Raw genomic sequence first — 17953 nt, 5'->3', positions numbered from 1 at the left:
CCACACGCAAATCAACCAGTAACACTTCATCCAGAAAAGGTCACTGTGTGGTGCGGGTTTACGGCATCATTTATCATAGGGCCATATTTTTTCGAGGAGACAGGTGCTTCCGGTCGTGTTACCTGTACCGTCACTGGTAAGCGCTATGAGTGTCTTTTCCGCAACCACACCATTCCAGCTCTCCAACAGCGTGGATGTGTGAATGGGATCATTTTTATGCAAGAGGGCGCACCTCCGCACATTGCAAATTCAGTTAAGCAGCTGTTGAAGGGCCATTTCGAAAATGCTAGAATTATCGGCCGCCAATTTCCCTACAGCCTGGCCGTCCCGATCACCTGATCTTAAATTCGTGTGACTTCTGGCTGTGGGGATATCCGAAAAATGTATTGTTCAGTGTTCCGAGTGCAAACTTAGCTGTATTGAAGGCACGCATTGTGCAACACATTCTGAACGTGACCCCGGAAACATTTCGATCAGTTGTGGAAGATGCTGTTTCTCGATTTCAACTTGTTGCTGAAAACGGTGGACAGCATATGAAACATGTTTTGAGCCAATCACACGGAAATTAATAATCCGATTTGATTTGTATTGATTCTTTCTATGCGGTTTTTGGCCTCAGGACAATTAAAAACCGATTTTCCCATCTGATGTGATATGACCTTGCCGTGGTGGATGGGCATACATAATGTACACCCATGCACACTGAGTAGTACAGTTTGTTTAACGTCGAACGTACAGCTTAGGCATTATTGTATGATGTATTTGTCGTTTGTAGTCGACCACTATTAAATTATGATGCTTATAGCGCCATCTATTGCAAGTCGTGTTATTTCTACAGCGGCTCGGAAGTTTAATTATAAACACCCAGTATACTTCCTGTGTGGAAGATTTTGTGGACAGATGAAGCCCACTACAGTTACGTCATTTCATAACGTATGGTATATAATCAAGGTCGTGTTTGTGTTTCATGAGCAGTTGTCGTACACATTTTGTCCAGCTCTCGCACGTTATGTTTTAAAACTACTATAACCATCTTTCTTCGCGTCGCTTCGCCTTATTATTGCCATATAACTGAACCAGGGCGTTGAGTACCGTCAGATTTACGAATATTCCAACCGGAGTTCATTGTTTGTTATATTCAAGAAAATGGACGATATTTCATCACTTCATACTTAATTGCTTCTTTATTTTTAGATTTCCTGATATAGCCGCGGGTTTCTAAAAGGGTTTCTTACAGCATTACTGGCACGAATTCTTAATGCTGGCTTGCAGATCTTCGGCGGCCGTGTACAATGCACGACATTAGGAGTCAAGGGGACGCGATGCTTTCTCCGGTCGAATGCCATCACGCATTTCCGACGCACGTTGCAATAGCATTTTCTCCAAGCGTGCGCGTCCAGAATGAAAGAAAGAACAACATAATCGGTACCGATCATGACACAGATCGTCAGAACCTAGGTTTAAAAAATATTGACGCTAATGCTATCCCAAAGTGAATCATCCGATTTTATGAACTATCATTTTACAAGTGTTGAAAATTTTGCTACAGACGCTGTGCGTCATATTTATATTTGTAAGGTATCTAATCCTAGAGGCACATTTAATGGCTTAATATCAGTTTCCTTTAGCATCTGTTACTTCCTTTTGTAATTCACTGCGATGCGCAATATCGGTTACTTACTTCTGGTTTACAGCAGTTTGGGTTTTTCAGCTTCTGCTTTATTCTCAGTCCCTTCTGTGATTGCAGCTGTCTTGAGTAGTTTGCTTCCGAAGTTCTCACTTAAACAGCTATTTTGCATTTTCGACTTGGCCTCTCAATAATATTGTCTATCCGTTTTTTAAGTTAGCATACATGATACAAGCCGGCCGTGGTGGCCAAGCGGTTAAAGGCGCTACAGTCTGGAACCGCGCGACCGCTACGGTCGCAGGTTCGAATCCTGCCTCGGGCATGGGTGTGTGTGATGTCCTTAGGTTAGTTAGGTTTAAGTAGTTCTAAGTTCTAGGGGACTGATGACCTTAGAAGTTAAGTCCCATAGTGCTCAGAGCCATTTGAACCATTTTTTTTACATGATACAAAAGCAACAAAGTTCCTGTACTCCACACCGATAAAATGTTTAAGCTCGTCAGAAATGTGCATCATACAATTCCAGACGATCAGATTTTCTGATACATTTACATCGTAAATATTGTAACCAGTTTTAGATCTGAGGACTGTCTTAAACAGCGGTACGCATGATGATGGTAGAACGTCGATAGTAGAGTTCGTCGAAAAATTACGATCTCCCCTGAATCTGGAGTACAACGTTTGGTGTCAAAATAGTAAGTATATGTCGTTCCTCGTATGTTCTTTATTTAACTACAGCAGAATATGAACAAATCTTGCACAAAAAATTTAAGTTACTAAATTAGTCAGTTATATAAATTAATCTTTCTGATTAGTACTCGCGTCGCAAGGCTGAAAAGGAACACTTCCAGTATTACAACTGCTGACGTGTGCTCTGTCTTAATCCTTAACGCACAGAGAGTGGTATTCAATACTGACAAGGGAACCACACGGCAAATCCGATTTTTTGGATTTGTTATGTTTATGGTAAGTGAAGTTCAGAACTCAAATATGAAACCTCAAAAATGGTTCAATGCAGCTCTCAAAAATTCTCGAGAAAGTCTACTTTGAAGTTTTCCGAACGTCTTTAATATGCTAAGGGAAGTTTCTCCTAACAGGTTGTGTGACTGTGTGGTAGAACGCTCGCCCGCCCTTATGGGTTTTAGGTTCGATTCCCAGTTGCAAATTTTTAAATAGAGGTGCATGTTCTGTTAGCAATTCCGTGAAGCTTAAAATAAATAAAGATGGAATAAAGTCAGTGGCGCTCGAGACTGATAATCGCTGGTTCGATTCCCTTTTCGATCACTATTTTATTCATTTTTTCCGTTCAGTTCGCATACCCACGTCATTTAAATATAAAATTCATCACATATATGCTAACTAACATACATCTAATTGCTCTTTTTATGAAAAATGCCTGTCTTCTTATTTCTAATTACACATTACACACAAAAATCCAATTTTCATTGTAAATATAAATTATTCATTGCTGATCTTTTTTAAAAGATTGTTTAAATTAAAAAGATTACAGATGAAATCTTTTTTCATCCTTATGTATTTTAAGCTTCGCGGAAGACACAACTTTGTTTAAAATTTTGCTAGGCTAGTCATCGAACCTGCCACACGACCTGTCGAGAAGAAGTAATCTTCCTTTAGCATATTACAGACGATCGGAAAACTTCAGAGTCGATTTTCTCGAGAATTTTTGAGAGTTGCATCTAATTATTTTGGGGTTATTAATATTTGAGTTTTAAACTTCATGTACCATAAAAATAAAAAAAATTAAAAAATCCGATTGCAGTGTGGTCCCATTCTGAGACACGTAATAATGTAGAAGCTACCACTAGCACGGTTCCAAGCTAACACAGAACATGAACAATACTTCAACTCCAACGCTCCGTGTTTGTGTGTTGATTTCAAAGATACCATTTTCACAATATTTTACTACGAATGTTTTCAGTCCAGTGTTACTTTACGTAAACCAACAAAAATGGCTGCCTGAGATATTATGGATGACCTTGCTAGTAAACTAGGATGTTTGTGGTCGTGAATCTGTTTTCACAGCGAAATAATTAATTAATAATACTGAAACCACGTTTTTCGCATTTATTCTCTCTGTAAAATCTTAATAGGGCTAGAATAGTATTTTTATTGTTTGACAATAGGATTAACTCATATACAACTCTTCATAATATTTCTTGTCCGTGCAGAATAACTATCGTAACGTGTAAATAACGCTTTTACTTAACAGTAAAAATGGCTCTGAGCACTATGGGACTTAACATCTGTGGTCATCAGTCCCCTAGAACTTAGAACTACTTAAACCTAACTAACCTAAGGACATCACACACATCCATGCCCGAGGCAGGATTCGAACCTGCGACCGTAGCGGTCACGCGGTTCCAAACTGAAGCGCTTAGAACCGCACGGCCACACCGGCCGGCTTACTTAACAGTATATAATGAAATTTTTGCACGTTGTTGAAGTAGTGAGTTAACTATTATACTACAAAGAACAGCTGTGGTTGTATTGCCAATTATGATATTGGAGATGGAAAAGATATTTGTGAAATTATGTACAGGAGGCGTTCTTTAATTTTTACAAAGATGCAGATGAAATTATGTACTGGAAGTTGTTTGTTTAATTTTTACATTCAAAACAATGCTCCTAGCCCAGCTAAGAGTGCGTATTGAGCAGTTTTCCATCCAAAAGTAAAAAGACTCGGGGCCATCATCTCTCTACAGTCCTGAATGGAATTTAATTCTGTTATTCCTTGTGTAAATTCGTCCTGCGTGGTTTGTTCAGAGGTGTCACGCGCACTGATGGGCACCTGTTAAGGATGTCTGCCGATGTGACTGTCTGCTTAAGCAGCTGCTGATGTACTCTCAAAAACATTGCGGGTACAATTCCTGTGTAAGGATAATTCAACATGGCACTGTATTGCTTTCCATATTGATATACTGCAACCGTTTGTGCTGAGGTGTATTCGCAAACAATTCCGACACCGTAGCTCGGCGTGTATAGTAATGCAGACACAGCAGCAGCAAGCCGACTGCAGGCACGTTCCGTTGGCCTAATTGCAGTCGATTCTGTCACCTGACAAGCGGAACTAGCCCCGAGTATAATACGGTATCAACAGCTGCGCGATTTAGCAACTGATTCTTCCGAGAACGAGATAATTTCGTACAAGCATATTAAATTCTGTTGTCACGGTTTTATCACAATTTGGTCTGGAAAAACTCCGGAATTAATAACACAAACAAATATATTCGCTTATTACAGGCAGAAAACGACAAGCGAAGACGGTGTTAGCTAAACCACTGTCAACCAAAATACCGTAAGAAATAAACATTTGTATTACTACCACAAAAGCGAAAATTTAATTCCCTACCACATGTACATCCAAACAAATTTTACATTTTTGGCTCAGACTGGAAAGGGTTGAGCTTTAAGAGCAAGCAAGAGTAAATTACTTAGATTTTTAGTTCTTAGAAGACTGAAACCCCGCCGTCCCTCTCAGTGGTCTAGTGATTAGATTCGCTGCCTGGGGAACGTACGTGTCCGATTCCAGGTAACCTGATATTTCTCTCTCTCTCTCTCTCTCTCTCTGTGTGTGTGTGTGTGTGTGTGTGTGGGAGGGAGGGGTGGAGGAAAGGGGGGCGGGGAGGTCTGGAACGGAATCAGTTCGGTCTCAGGGGGCCAAACGAGACTCTACATGAGGGCTGGCATCGGCAAGTCGATTTATTTTCCGCAGTTCGTCTGTTCGAATTAAGAAGAATTTAGATGATATATGAACATGTTTCACAAACTCTATTTGACATTACCAATTCCTCTATTTAATCTTAGCCTGCAATCATATTCGCTTTAATAAAATACGTGATTCAGGTCCTCCACGGAATATCAAGTGGTGATAGTACTGAGTCTGAGTGGAAATGGGACAATAAACGTATTTAAACGCTGGACGCCGAATTTCAATCAGTGTAGGTATTATAGATGACGTGGAAACTTGCCAGTGAATATGGTAAGGGGAATAGCAGTCGGGTACGAAAGTTGAATTTGGCAAGAAACGTATTTAAACGCTGGACGCCGAATTTCGATCAGTGTAGGTATTATAGATTACGTGGAAACTTGCCAGTGAATATAGTAAAGGGAACAGCAGTCGGGTACGAAAGTTGAATTTGGCACTGAAACTTCACACAGCAGTAGCTTGGTTGAAACAAATAGTTTTCATTGATAACAGGCATAATTTTAGATACTTCACTGAACAAAATATTAGAGCATCAATGCAGCTTCTACGCTCTGAATGTTGTCAAAATGATTGTTAATAACAGCATGATTGAATGTGTTTTGAGACTCTGCATCCTCCAAAACGAAGAAAACCAGTTTGTTTTGCAGAAGGCCGAGCTTAAGAACTTAAGTTTAATTTGCAAACACGGAAAAGAAGAGTTAGGAATTTCGAACATCAGCAATATGAGCATCTGAACGCCATGGCAATTATCTCCCTCGAATCTCTACAATACATTAAAAGATACAGCACTTCAATAGCACAAAGTTAACCTGAATATTTTCTTCGTTTAATTTTAATTAATTTTTCTAGTATGGGGTTCTCTTTACTCAAGTTCTGACAAATTTACATCATTTAACTTTGCTGCCAGAATCCCTTCTTGTCACCGCAATGGTCAGTTATCAGAGAAAGGGAAGTCGCGTGCGCCACCTTTCTGTGAACTGTGTAAATTTCGTTCTGCGTGCTATCGTATCTTAACTCACTGCATACCGCGTTTTCTGGGGCGGAAATTGGGGACCGGCTCAAAGTTTTCTTAAAAGAGGGTAGGAAACCGCTTAAAACCCAAACTCACGCTGACCGGTTCACCGGCCACGGTCGTTAATCCGCCGCGGAGATTCGACTCGAGTCTGACTCACCTTCCTGCATTTACATACATACTCCACAAGCTGCACCAAGACTGGTCATTTGCTTTCCTGTTCCGCTCGAAAACAGAGAGAAGGAAAAACGAATGTCTGTATCCAGAATGAAATTTTCACTCTGCAGCGGAGTGTGCGCTGATATGAAACTTTCTAGCAGATTAAAATTGTGTGCCGGACCGAGACTCGAACTCGGGACATTTGCCTTTCGCGGCCAAGTGCTCTGCCATCTGAGCTTCCCAAGCACGACTCACGCCATTTCCTCACAGCTTTACTTCTGCCAGTACCTCGTCTCCTACCTTCCAAACTTTACAGAAGCTCTCCTGCGAACCTTGCAGAACTAGCACTCCTGAAAGAAAGGATATTACGGACACATGGCTTGGCCACAGCCTCAGGGATGCTTCCCAGCCCTAATGTGAGTCTCGTTTGGCCTCCTGAGACCGAACTGATTCCGTTCCAGACCTCCCCGACCCCCCCCCCCCCTCCACGCCACGCGCTAAACTTCTCTTGCGATTTTCTCGGAATTGCCAGAGTAGTGCATCTTACTACTGGCGCATTATGTTGTTTTAATGGCCTACTAAAGGTGTACAAAGTTTGAAGTAATTCTGTTATCACAAAGTCGTGGCCTCCTCTTTGTCAGCTGCAAAACTTTCAGAGTATGAGTTGACATGGTCTCTGTGAACCAAGGCACAAAGTAGGCCTACCCCTTCACGTTTAACCGCACGATGACAACTATCAACCTAAAGCCATAGATCATTGTGAGTTGGCTTGCTAAAAACGGCATGTTTTTCTACACATCAAGAAAGGGAAGGCAATTATCCTTTTCCATCTCCGGATGCAAATATTCGGGTCGGTTGAACTGAGATATTCTAAAAGTCTGTTTAAATACTACACTCACTTGCAGAGGCCAAACAACAAAAGTATCTTGTACAAGCCTAAAATAGCAGGCAGGTATCAATGCCGCCGACACCATGGCACGTTGATCCATCTGAGCGTGAAGGGGTGCTTTGTACCTTGGTTCATACGGCCCACGTCATCTCAGACGCTGGAAGTTTAACAGCGGAGTTAGACCACCTCGAAGTCACCTTTCGGCAGATTGGTTATAGTGAAAGACAAATAGGACGTGCGTTGCGGTGTCGACCAACCTTGGGTCGATAAGATACGATACTGCAGCGCCTAGTTTGTTAAGAAGAACGATGCAGTGTTCCTTCGGACATGCTCCACATCCGAAGGAACAGGCAATGCGGCGACTACAGCCTTTATGAAATCCATGAAACGTATTCGCAGTTACGAATACGAACAACGATCAGCTGTACAAGGAAACGACGACAATGAAAATATCTGCCGGACTACGACTCGAACGCGGGTTTTCCGCATTACGCGAGCGGTTGCCGTAAGTGATTCGGCTACCCGTGCACGACTCAAGGCCAGACCCAAACTTAAATATGTCGTCGTTCCTGCGTCACATACTGTACTCAAACACACATTATGTAATTCCCGTACAGAGGAGGACATTTTAATTGCAAGTCGCTGCCTGGTATCGGCGGATAAAGAAGACACTGCATCGGCTGTGTTGTTAAGTTTGGATCTGGACGTATTTCGTGCACAGATAACCAAAGCGGTTAAGGCGACAGCTCGCGATAAGCGGGAAACCGGGTTTCGAGTCCCGGTCCGGCACAAATTTTCATTGTCGTCATTCGATTCCACAGCTGATGGTTGTCCATATTCACAACTGCGAATACATCTAATGTACCCCATAACGTCTATAGTCACCGGAGTGCCCGTTCCTTTGGACATAACCAAAGGAACTTTGCATCGTAATTCAGAATAACACAGGCACTGCAATATCGTGAAGATAGTGCAGCTTCCTTATCCACTGGTAGTTAATATTCATATTCGGTAAATTCTGACGTTGTTCATCTTTGATTGTGTGATGGCGCTAGTTTTTTTTATAGTGTATGTGGTTATTTTGTAATACACTATGCTCTCTCGCTGCATTCGTGCTTTGAAAATGACGGGGTGTGCATCTGTCGAAAATCAGCTGTGGTCCAAACTTCTCCCGTCCCCGTCTGCCTTCCCGTAACCTGTATAAACAGTGACTCTCTTTCTCTCTCTCTCAAAAAAAAAAAAAAAAAAAAAAAAGTTAATGTGCTACTAGAACGTTAGTAGATAGTTGCCTTGCCTAAGACCTGATAGGCAGCAGGCCGGTGTTGCCGAGCGGTTCTAGGGGCTTCAGTCGGGAACCGCGCTGCTGCTACGGTCCCAGGTTCGAATCCTGCCTCGGGCATGGATGTGTGTGTTGTCCTTAGGTTAGTTAGGTTTAAGTAGTTGTAAGTCTAGTGGACAGATGACCTCAGAAGTTAAGTTCCATAGTGCTTAGAGCCATTTGAACCATTTGAACCTGATAGGCATGATGGTTATGTAAATATCATAGCTCGAGCTCTGCAGTATTTGTGTTGTAATAATGTCGTTAATTGTCAAACATTATTTTCTGTTGACCAATCTATGCCACTTTATTAGTATTTTTATGAATGTTATCCATGGAGGTATAGTATTTGTCAACATGTTGTGTGTCATTAGTTTCCAAAAACAATTAGTGGACAACATAAAACGCCAACAACAAACCACCATTTACAATTAACTTCCTGAGATGAGGATTATTTTTGTAGACTTTTGCCACTGCGCAGAGTCTCGTGTAGTTTCAACTTTCCGTGACATGCTAGTAAAATTTGGAAATTTGGTGTATGTTCCTATGAGACCAAACTTCTAAGGTCATCGGTCCCTAGGCTTACACAGTACTTAATCTAACTTAAACTAACTTAGGCTAAGGACAACACACCCACCCATGCCCGAGGGAGGATTCGAACCTCGTACAGGGGTAGCGGCGCGAACCGTGGCAAGGCGCCTTGACCGCACGGCTACCCCGCGCGGCGACATGCTAGTACCCAGTTCAAAACAGTAAAGTTCGTTTGGCGAGCTTTCGGGTGCAGTTGGACTATCAACATGCCTCGAAACAATATTTCTGCTGGTAACTGCCTTGATTTCTAGGTGGATTGGAGATTGTCGCTTAAACCCTCTTTTGATTGTTTCTTCTTTCGCACGACACGTTTCGGCAGGACGCTGCTATCACCAGATAGATTACATTTACATGTACATTGCATTAATCTGAAGTGTGATAACGATTATATACGGCGTGTGCCACTGAGGTTACATACTGAAATTTGACCATTTTTGTTGGCAATTTATTATCGCTGGCCTCAGAAAATTCCATACTACATGGTTAAGTTGAAATAGGTAGATATTTTTTAGCTAAAACGTTTATTCAAGGTATTATGAGGAACTGCCGGAACGTTTGTGTTCTGCGATTCTGTCGACGGGCTTTCATTTGATGTGCAGCAAATTCCTACGGAATGCATACGCCCAGCTACATAAATTTTCGAAGTTTTTGTAAGCACCATGCAACTATGTTGCCAAGGGACAGGCTTGTCGAAGCCTACTAGACTCGTAGCACGTTAACACCTTTAGAGTGCAAACGCCCATTCCTAGATATGAATCTTATAAATCTCGTTATCTATAGAGCTAAACTTAAACTTTGTAGTGAATTGAACGAATTGAATGCAACGTTCTGATATATTAAAACTGTACACTGGATCAGGAGTATAGCAGGGCAAGTCGGATACCGACAGATTGACGATTTGAGTCTGGCCGTCACAAATGTTCTCGTGGCTAAATTGGCAGGACACTGAAATTACCACTCCGAGATATACTCGTAGTTGCAGTTTTTGTCGATGGATTGCCGCTACGTGCATGAGAAGAGTCAGAATTTTTTGGCCTACCACAGAAACAGCGTTCGAATTAATGAAACTTTGCTTTTTCTGCGGAACAGTTCTGATTGTACAGCTTTTTAAATTAGTCGTGTTGCGCTGTCGTTCAGCTGGATAAAATTAAGGAGGTTGGGGTCAGTTTTTATTTTTTCAGTGGAAATTCATCCTACGTTTCTAAAGGTTCATAAGAACTACACTGCTGCATTTATAACAGTTAATAAATGAGCTACTGAATTCAAACGTGACCGCACTGCTCTTTTCTATGATCTACGCGAAGAACGTCCCAGTTACAAATCACAGAAAAATCTACAAAATATGGTTCAAATGGCTCTGAGCACTATGGGACTCAACTGCTGAGGTCATTAGTCCCCTAGAACTTAGAACTAGTTAAACCTAACTAACCTAAGGACATCACCCACATCCATGCCCGAGGCAGGATTCGAACCTGCGACCGTAGCGGTCTCGCGGTTCCAGACTGCAGCGCCAGAACCGCGCGGCCACTTCGGCCGGCTCTACAAAATAAATTTACCGTATTCGAAGGTCGGAGATTGCAGGTATCTGAAAGACAACTAGAACAAGGATTTAGATGTATTTTGCACGAATAAATAACTATTGAAAAGTTTCGTGCAAGCCGGGTACCACATTTCAAGAATGGTCACAAAAAGTAAAAGCTAGAATATCTATGTCAGCAACGTCTGGACTGTTTTGAAAAGAATTAAACAGATTTTGTGGGTGAGGTATACGTCCTCCACTTCCTACAACAAACGAAACAGCAGGGTGTGGAAGCTGGTAGACTTTTACCAAAATAGGGAAGTTCGATTTTATCTGTGGGGACGCTATGGCCTCTATTTTGTGGGACATAAAAAAGGAAACTTTCTTTCTAAATACCCTGCAAATGGTCAAATAACAACTGGCAAATACTAAGCAAGTCTTCTGGACAAATCAGATGGAAAACTGTGAAAACTGGTCTCGGCGAAACAAACGAAACGTTTCTTCTTGTGTTTGCTTTCGATGTAGCTTCAACGAATGCGGCACCCATCTTGCATAAAGCTTTCCGGTAATTAATCAGTCGTATAAAATGCAACGCACTCTTCCCTCTGATGTGCTCAAGACGTTTGATATTTCATACGTCTTTAACCTTTAATTGTTAACTTGGGGGCCGACTGATCCCCAGTACATTTAGTTTAGCTAAATTTATGTGAACAAAGTTGGCAACACAGCCTGCTGTCTCTCAATTCTCTCTCACATCTGTTTATTTCCCGTCAGAAGTTTTTCATTCTTGTGTTGCTCATTGTTGGTAGCGTTCGACACTTATTTAGTGGCTGGGCAGTTCCTAGACCCCCACGTCAACACTTCCGTTACAAGATAGTGCCGAGCAAATAGGTGTAAATTCGGATACTAACGCTTTCCTGTCAGTTTGAAGTTTTTGAATTTGGAATTCTCACTAACTGATTTTATTTTTGTAACTGATGATGGAAGAAGACGATTCCAATTACTTCACTAAGGAGGTTTCGGATGAAGATGCCTGTGTAGTTAGATTGTCTTATGATTCTGTATGACACTACTGTATCGAGTCTGAGTATAATACCACTCGTGAGCAGTATGGCGATTCCGATGGTGCAGATTCAGACCTGTCCAATTTCTTTCATAGGAAGGCAAGAGTACAAAATAGAGGTAGCTTCCTGCCAATTAAAGAGTCAAAGCTAGAATATCATAATTCATCTTCCTGGACTAAAGGGATCGGCAAAGACTTGTTAATCTATGCACCTTGAAGATACATCAACAGATCGTATTTCCGTTGTAAACAAGAAACCAAACATAATTATATTAACATTTTACAGCGACAAAAAAGGGAGTGGGGGATTGATGTAGCGGACAAGTTGTGTACCACATATTCAGTTGCAAGGAAGTGCAATAGACGATATTCTTCCGCATAATTGATCTAGCTGCAATTTTTAGAAGCAATAACCCTGAAAAGAAGGTTTTTTTTGGGTCACTTATCCAGAGAAATTCGCCAAAGAGCAACGAAAATGAGTGGATCAACATCTACTGTCAATAACAAACCAACACAAAAAGATGTGTCAGCTGTCAAAAGGAGGTGCATCATTTGCCCTAAAAATAAGGTTGTAAAAACTCGATTTGCTTGCCATCAGTGTGGAAAACGTATGTGCATGAAACAATTGCTTGCTGTATGTGATCAGTGTCTGAAAGGTAATTGTAAAGAGTCATCAGAAGAAAACTGTTGAATGAGTTAATGTCCAGTTTATATCGTGTAAACGTAACTGTAGTTATTACCTGCTTTCTAATGTAATAAAATGTATTATTTCTTCAAATAAGCATTAATTGCTTCAGTTTCATAATTTATGTGGTTATTCTACATTATCTTTTTAAATAACCTAGTTATTAATATTCGACGTATGTAGCAACATTAAAACATCATGAGGATCCACTGGACCCCCCGCTACCACTTGTGAAAATAATGCCACGTTAACAAAGGAAAGTTAATCACTAATCTTCGAATAGCGCGCTGTAACTTTCTAGATGTTATCATCTGTCATAATTTTTGGGACTTCACGGTTATCTATGCGAGTAAAGTGTAGTACCGCCACGTTTGAATTCGGCTAGGCATTTATTAACCGTTACAAGTGCAGGAGTGATGCCTACTTTTTACAAATTATCCACTTCATTGACTACGCAGCAGGACTGATTTAATTAACTTCATTTAGTACTCGACTTCAAACAGGAGCGGAAGAGCGGCGTGACACGACGTTACATCGCATGACGATGACGAGTGCGAAACTGGAGGGGACATTACTCGGCTGAAAACGTGAGAGCGCCAGCGTAAACAACGAGACAGGAAGTCGCAGCGAGAATGCAAGACCGCTCAAAACGGATCGTCCCAGTTCCTTCTGCAGGATGAACCGCCGCTTCGTCGTAGGCCAGCGTCCCAGTGAGGGGAAAAAAGATGGAAAACACCGTTAGCCTTGGTGTGACGTCGACAGCCGGTCTTTTCGGGGCCACGTATTCTAACTGTGTCACGTCGCTCCTGCTTGCATTACGGAAAAGTCCCTTACGTAAGACGCACGCCAGCTAACGCCGTGCGATATATGCGTGTCTTACCTTGTATAGTCCGAATGTTGACACCAGGAATCACCTCACAGCAAAACCCTGCACAAAGAAAAGAAAAAAACATTATCAGCACTGAGATAAAGAAAAATTGCAATGCAATAAGAGCAAATTATGCGTGGAAAAATGGTTGTAAGCTAGCTTTCGACACCGCCACTTGTGAAGTATCCTCATTGCCAACGACTTACACATTTATGCGGGCGTTTAGTACCGATATTATCTCTGGTTAAGACCTTAGAATCAAAATACACTAGTGGCCATTAAAATTGCTACACCAAGAAGAAATGCAGATCATAAAAGGGTATTCATTGGACAAATATATTATACCAGAACTGACACGTGATTACATTTTCACGCAATTTGGGTGCATAGATCCTGAGAAATCAGTACCCAGAACAACCATCTCTGGCCGTAATAACGGCCTTGATACGCCTGGGCATTGAGTCAAACAGAGCTTGGATGGCGTCTACAGGTACAGCTGCCCATGCAGCTTCAACACGATTCCACAGTTCATCAAGAGTAGTGACTGGCGTATTGTGACGAGCCAGTTCCTCGGTCACCATTGACCAGACGTTTTCATTTGGTGAGAGATCTGGAGAATATGCTGGCCAGGGCAGCAGTCGAACATTTTCTGTATCCAGAAAGGCCCGTACAGGACCTGCAACATGCGGTCAACCATTATCCTACTGAAATGTAGGGTTTCGAAGGGATCGAATGAAGGGTAGAGCCACAGGTCGTAACACATCCGAAATGTAACTTCCACTGTTCAAAGTGCCGTCAATGCGAACACGAGGTGACCGAGACGTGTAACCAATGGCACCCCATAGCATCACGCCGAGTGATACGCCAGTGTGGCGATGAAGAATACGTGCTTCCAATGTGAGTTCACCGCGATGTCGCCAAACACGGATGCGCCCATCATGATGCTGTAAACAGGACCTGGATTTATCCGAAAAAATGACGTTTTGTCATTCGTGCAGCCAGGTTCGTCATTGAGTACACCATCGCAGGCGCTCCTGTCTGTGATGCAGCGTCAAGGGTAACCGCAGCCATGGTCTGCGAGCTGATAGTCCATGCTGCTGCAAACGTCGTCGAACTGTTGGTGCAGATGGTTGTTGTCTTGCAAACGTCCCCATTTGTTGACTCAGGGATCGAGACGTGGCTGCACGACCTGTTACAGCCATGCAGATAAGATGCCTGTCATCTCGACTACTAGTGATACGAGGCCGTTGGGATCCAGCACGACGTTCCGTATTACCCTCCTGAACCCACCGATTCCATATTCTGCTAACAGTCACTGGATCTCGACCAACGCGAGCAGAAATGTCGCGATACGATAAACCGCAATCGCGATAAGCTACAATCCGACCTTTATCAAAGTCGGAAACGTGATGGTACGCATTTCTCCTCCTTACACGAGGCATCACAACAACGTTTCACCAGGCAACGCCGGTCAACTGGTGTTTGTGTATGAGAAATCAGTTGGAAACTTTCCTCATGTCAGCACGCTGTGGGTGTCACCACCGGCGCCAACCTTGTGTGAATGCTCTGAAAAGCTAATCATTTGCATATCACAGCATCTTCTTCCTGTCGGTTAAATTTCGCGTCCGTAGCACGTCATCTTCGTGGTGTAGCAATTTTAATCGCCAGTAGTGTACAAATACTTTGTTTCCAAATCAAGTCACTGACACTGTGTAACTTTGCTTTCATGCTACTATAGTGTGTGCTGCATGCTAATTTACATCTTCTTGAACTAGTCTTAACTACACGTGTGTGCAAGACTTGAGAACGAAAGTAACTTTCGCAATTATGTTGCGCTGCCAAGTAACTTAGCCCGACGAAATTCGGACTATATATAAAAAGAAATGTTACTGCATAGTGCAAAGGGTGACTGTAGAGAGTACGCAGAGAGACCAATAGAAATGACACTTTTATTCGTGGACAAAAATTATATTGAAGTACCGAGATTTATGAAGGTCGCCTGGATGTAACTAAAGCCGGGACATGGTTCTTAATAGGATGCGAGATAACCACGAAGAGCAGTGCTTGCTCTGCAACGAGCTCCCATGCTGGTCACAGGGTTGATGAGGAGTTCTTGTGGCAGAGCGTTCCATTCCTCCACCAGCGCGACTGACAGTCGCTGCATCGTCATTGGTGTTTGTGGACACACTGCAGTATCCTCCCCAACGCACACCACACGTGATCGGTGGGATTTAAGTAGGGGGAACGGCCAGGCCAGTCCATTCGCGAAAGGCCTTCTCGTTCCAAGAGCTCCTCCACATGAGCTATTCGACGCTGTTACTCTTTGTCAGCCATGCAAATGAAATCAGGGGTGAATGGATCCCTGGAAAGACGCACATGGGAAAGGAGCACAGTGCCTCAGCAATGTTGTCTGGTGAGTGTACCGTGTTCAGAGGTCTGGAGGTCAGTACACCCACGCAACATGATACCACCCCACACCATAACACCTGGCCCACCAAAACGATCACATTCGACGTTGTTCCCGGAGGCATTACGTGTTTACACCTCTCGCCATGTGAGAGTATGTCCAGAATCACCACAGACTGAATATGGTCTGCCGGCCGGAGTGGCCGTGCGGTTCTAGGCGCTACAGTCTGGAACCGCGAGACCGCTAAGGTCGCAGGTTCGAATCCTGCCTCAGGCATGGATGTGTTTGATGTCCTTAGGTTAGTTAGGTTTAAGTAGTTCTAAGTTCTAGGGGACTGATGACCTCAGAAGTTGAGTCCCATAATGCTCAGAGCCATTTGAACCAATATGGTCTCATCCGAGTGGAACACGCAACCCCACTCCTCGTTAGTCCAGTCCCTATGCTCTTGGCTCCATCGTGAAGGCCGCCGCCGATGTGAGGATGGCAAAGAGTCCACCACAATGTAGTTGCTATGCCACTGTGGAGCGTGAGATTCCGTGTCTTGCAGTCCTGGTAAGTGTGGTTGAAATTGTATCCGTTGTTTGAGGTGGGTTACGTCTGGTAACTGACCGTGGTCGACCATCTGCCCTTCTTCGGGCAGTAGCGGTTGTGGTTCGGAACGCTCCCCACGTACGTTAAGGGGCTCCGGAAAGGCTCAAAATCATGAAAAGTTCAATTTTTACTTTTTTGCGTTTTCTGAATCTGCAGACTATTACCTTTTAATAGATGTATAATTTATTCAATTCCGAAGACTACAACTATTTTTAAATTTTTTTTAAATGTGTTCTACATGGGCGTGACCCACTGTGGCGCTTTTAAACTGCTGTCAAATGGTGTTATTATTAACGTCCGTGTTCATCAGGTACATTTTAGTGATGTGAAATAAAGTATGTGTTGTGGCTAACCTATTTTCAGAGACTTAGCAGCACCTGAACTGTTGAAAAAGTGTATTCACGGAAAAACTCAAAACCCCAATGAAAGTGTAAATAGTGTTATATGGTCGAGAATCCCCAAGACTGTATTTGTTGGAATAGAAACACTTCACTTTGGTGTGTATGATGCTGTTGCGACTTTCAATGATGGCAACATTGTAAGGTGCAAGGTATTTAGAAATATGGGAATGAAGATAGGTTCTAACATGGTACGAGCGATGCTTGCTTTAGACAAGGAACGCCTTCGGCCTGCAGACAGGGCTGTAAAGAGTCTAGAAATACAAGCAAGAGTAAACAGGAGGAGGAACAAGAGGAAGCTGGAGGAGGAGTTTGCAGAGGATGAAGATAATCCATCCTATGGACCTGGAATGCACTAAAAAGTTAATCCAATCTTTGTCGCTCGATTCCCAAAACTTTTATTTTCTCAAACTAATTACATGTTTTCTAAGGATCTTCCAAACATATTTGTTTCAAACTTTCAGTAAATGTTACACAGTACCTTCTGCATAATTTAACACAGCCTTTTTCCAAAAAACTGTATATTTTTGAATATATAAATAAAAAATGGCAAAAAAATGTTGTGAATTTTCATTACAATTGAAAAAAAATCATCTTTAATAACTGAACTAAAATTTTGTAAAATCCCTGTGTTAAGTTGTAGCCCATATTCCAATAAATAATCTGTAAAACGTTCAACTTCCTACCTCTAATTCTTTGTGAGGAAAGATGTAATTTATAAGCGTTATTTTAACATTGCAGGTATACGGCGTTCCGGAGCCCCTTAAACAATTCTGTGAGCAGTACCAACCTACTGGACTACACTCGTTGCATTTCGTCCTTATTTCAGTTTCCCGATGATTATTACCTGTGTGAAGTCGTCCAAATGTTGCCTCCGGGCTATGTTGTAAAGAAGAACGCCTCCACAGTGCACCGTAACTGCGCCCTGATTGACACACACTGTCTTATCCGGTTCCTTCAACTGCGCCGTGTTGCGGGGCCAGCCCCATTTGCCGCTATTGACACATTGTCCTCACGCCATGTGACGTCCAATTTTCTGTGAACGACTGGGGAACTTCTGGCAACATGCTTCCGTACTTTCATTTATTTCCACCAAATAGTT

General features: G+C 42.5%; 1 protein-coding gene across 3 annotated transcripts in view; it reads right to left on the bottom strand.

Moving 5' to 3' along the window:
- Positions 1 to 17953, bottom strand: part of LOC124555142 (elongation of very long chain fatty acids protein AAEL008004-like) — a 913230-nt gene that overhangs the window by 506583 nt on the left and 388694 nt on the right. For all 3 annotated transcript variants that reach the window (XM_047128953.1, XM_047128952.1, XM_047128955.1), the window contains exon 2: positions 13468 to 13515. The gene's annotated coding sequence lies outside the window, so the exon portion shown is untranslated. The remainder of the gene's footprint in view (positions 1 to 13467; positions 13516 to 17953) is intronic.

The sequence above is a fragment of the Schistocerca americana genome, chromosome X, assembly GCF_021461395.2.
Source record: "Schistocerca americana isolate TAMUIC-IGC-003095 chromosome X, iqSchAmer2.1, whole genome shotgun sequence".
In the NCBI taxonomy this organism is placed as follows: Eukaryota; Metazoa; Arthropoda; class Insecta; order Orthoptera; family Acrididae; genus Schistocerca; species Schistocerca americana.
Note: the sequence above shows the minus strand (reverse complement) of the source record. Positions and strands in the feature narration are given on the sequence as shown.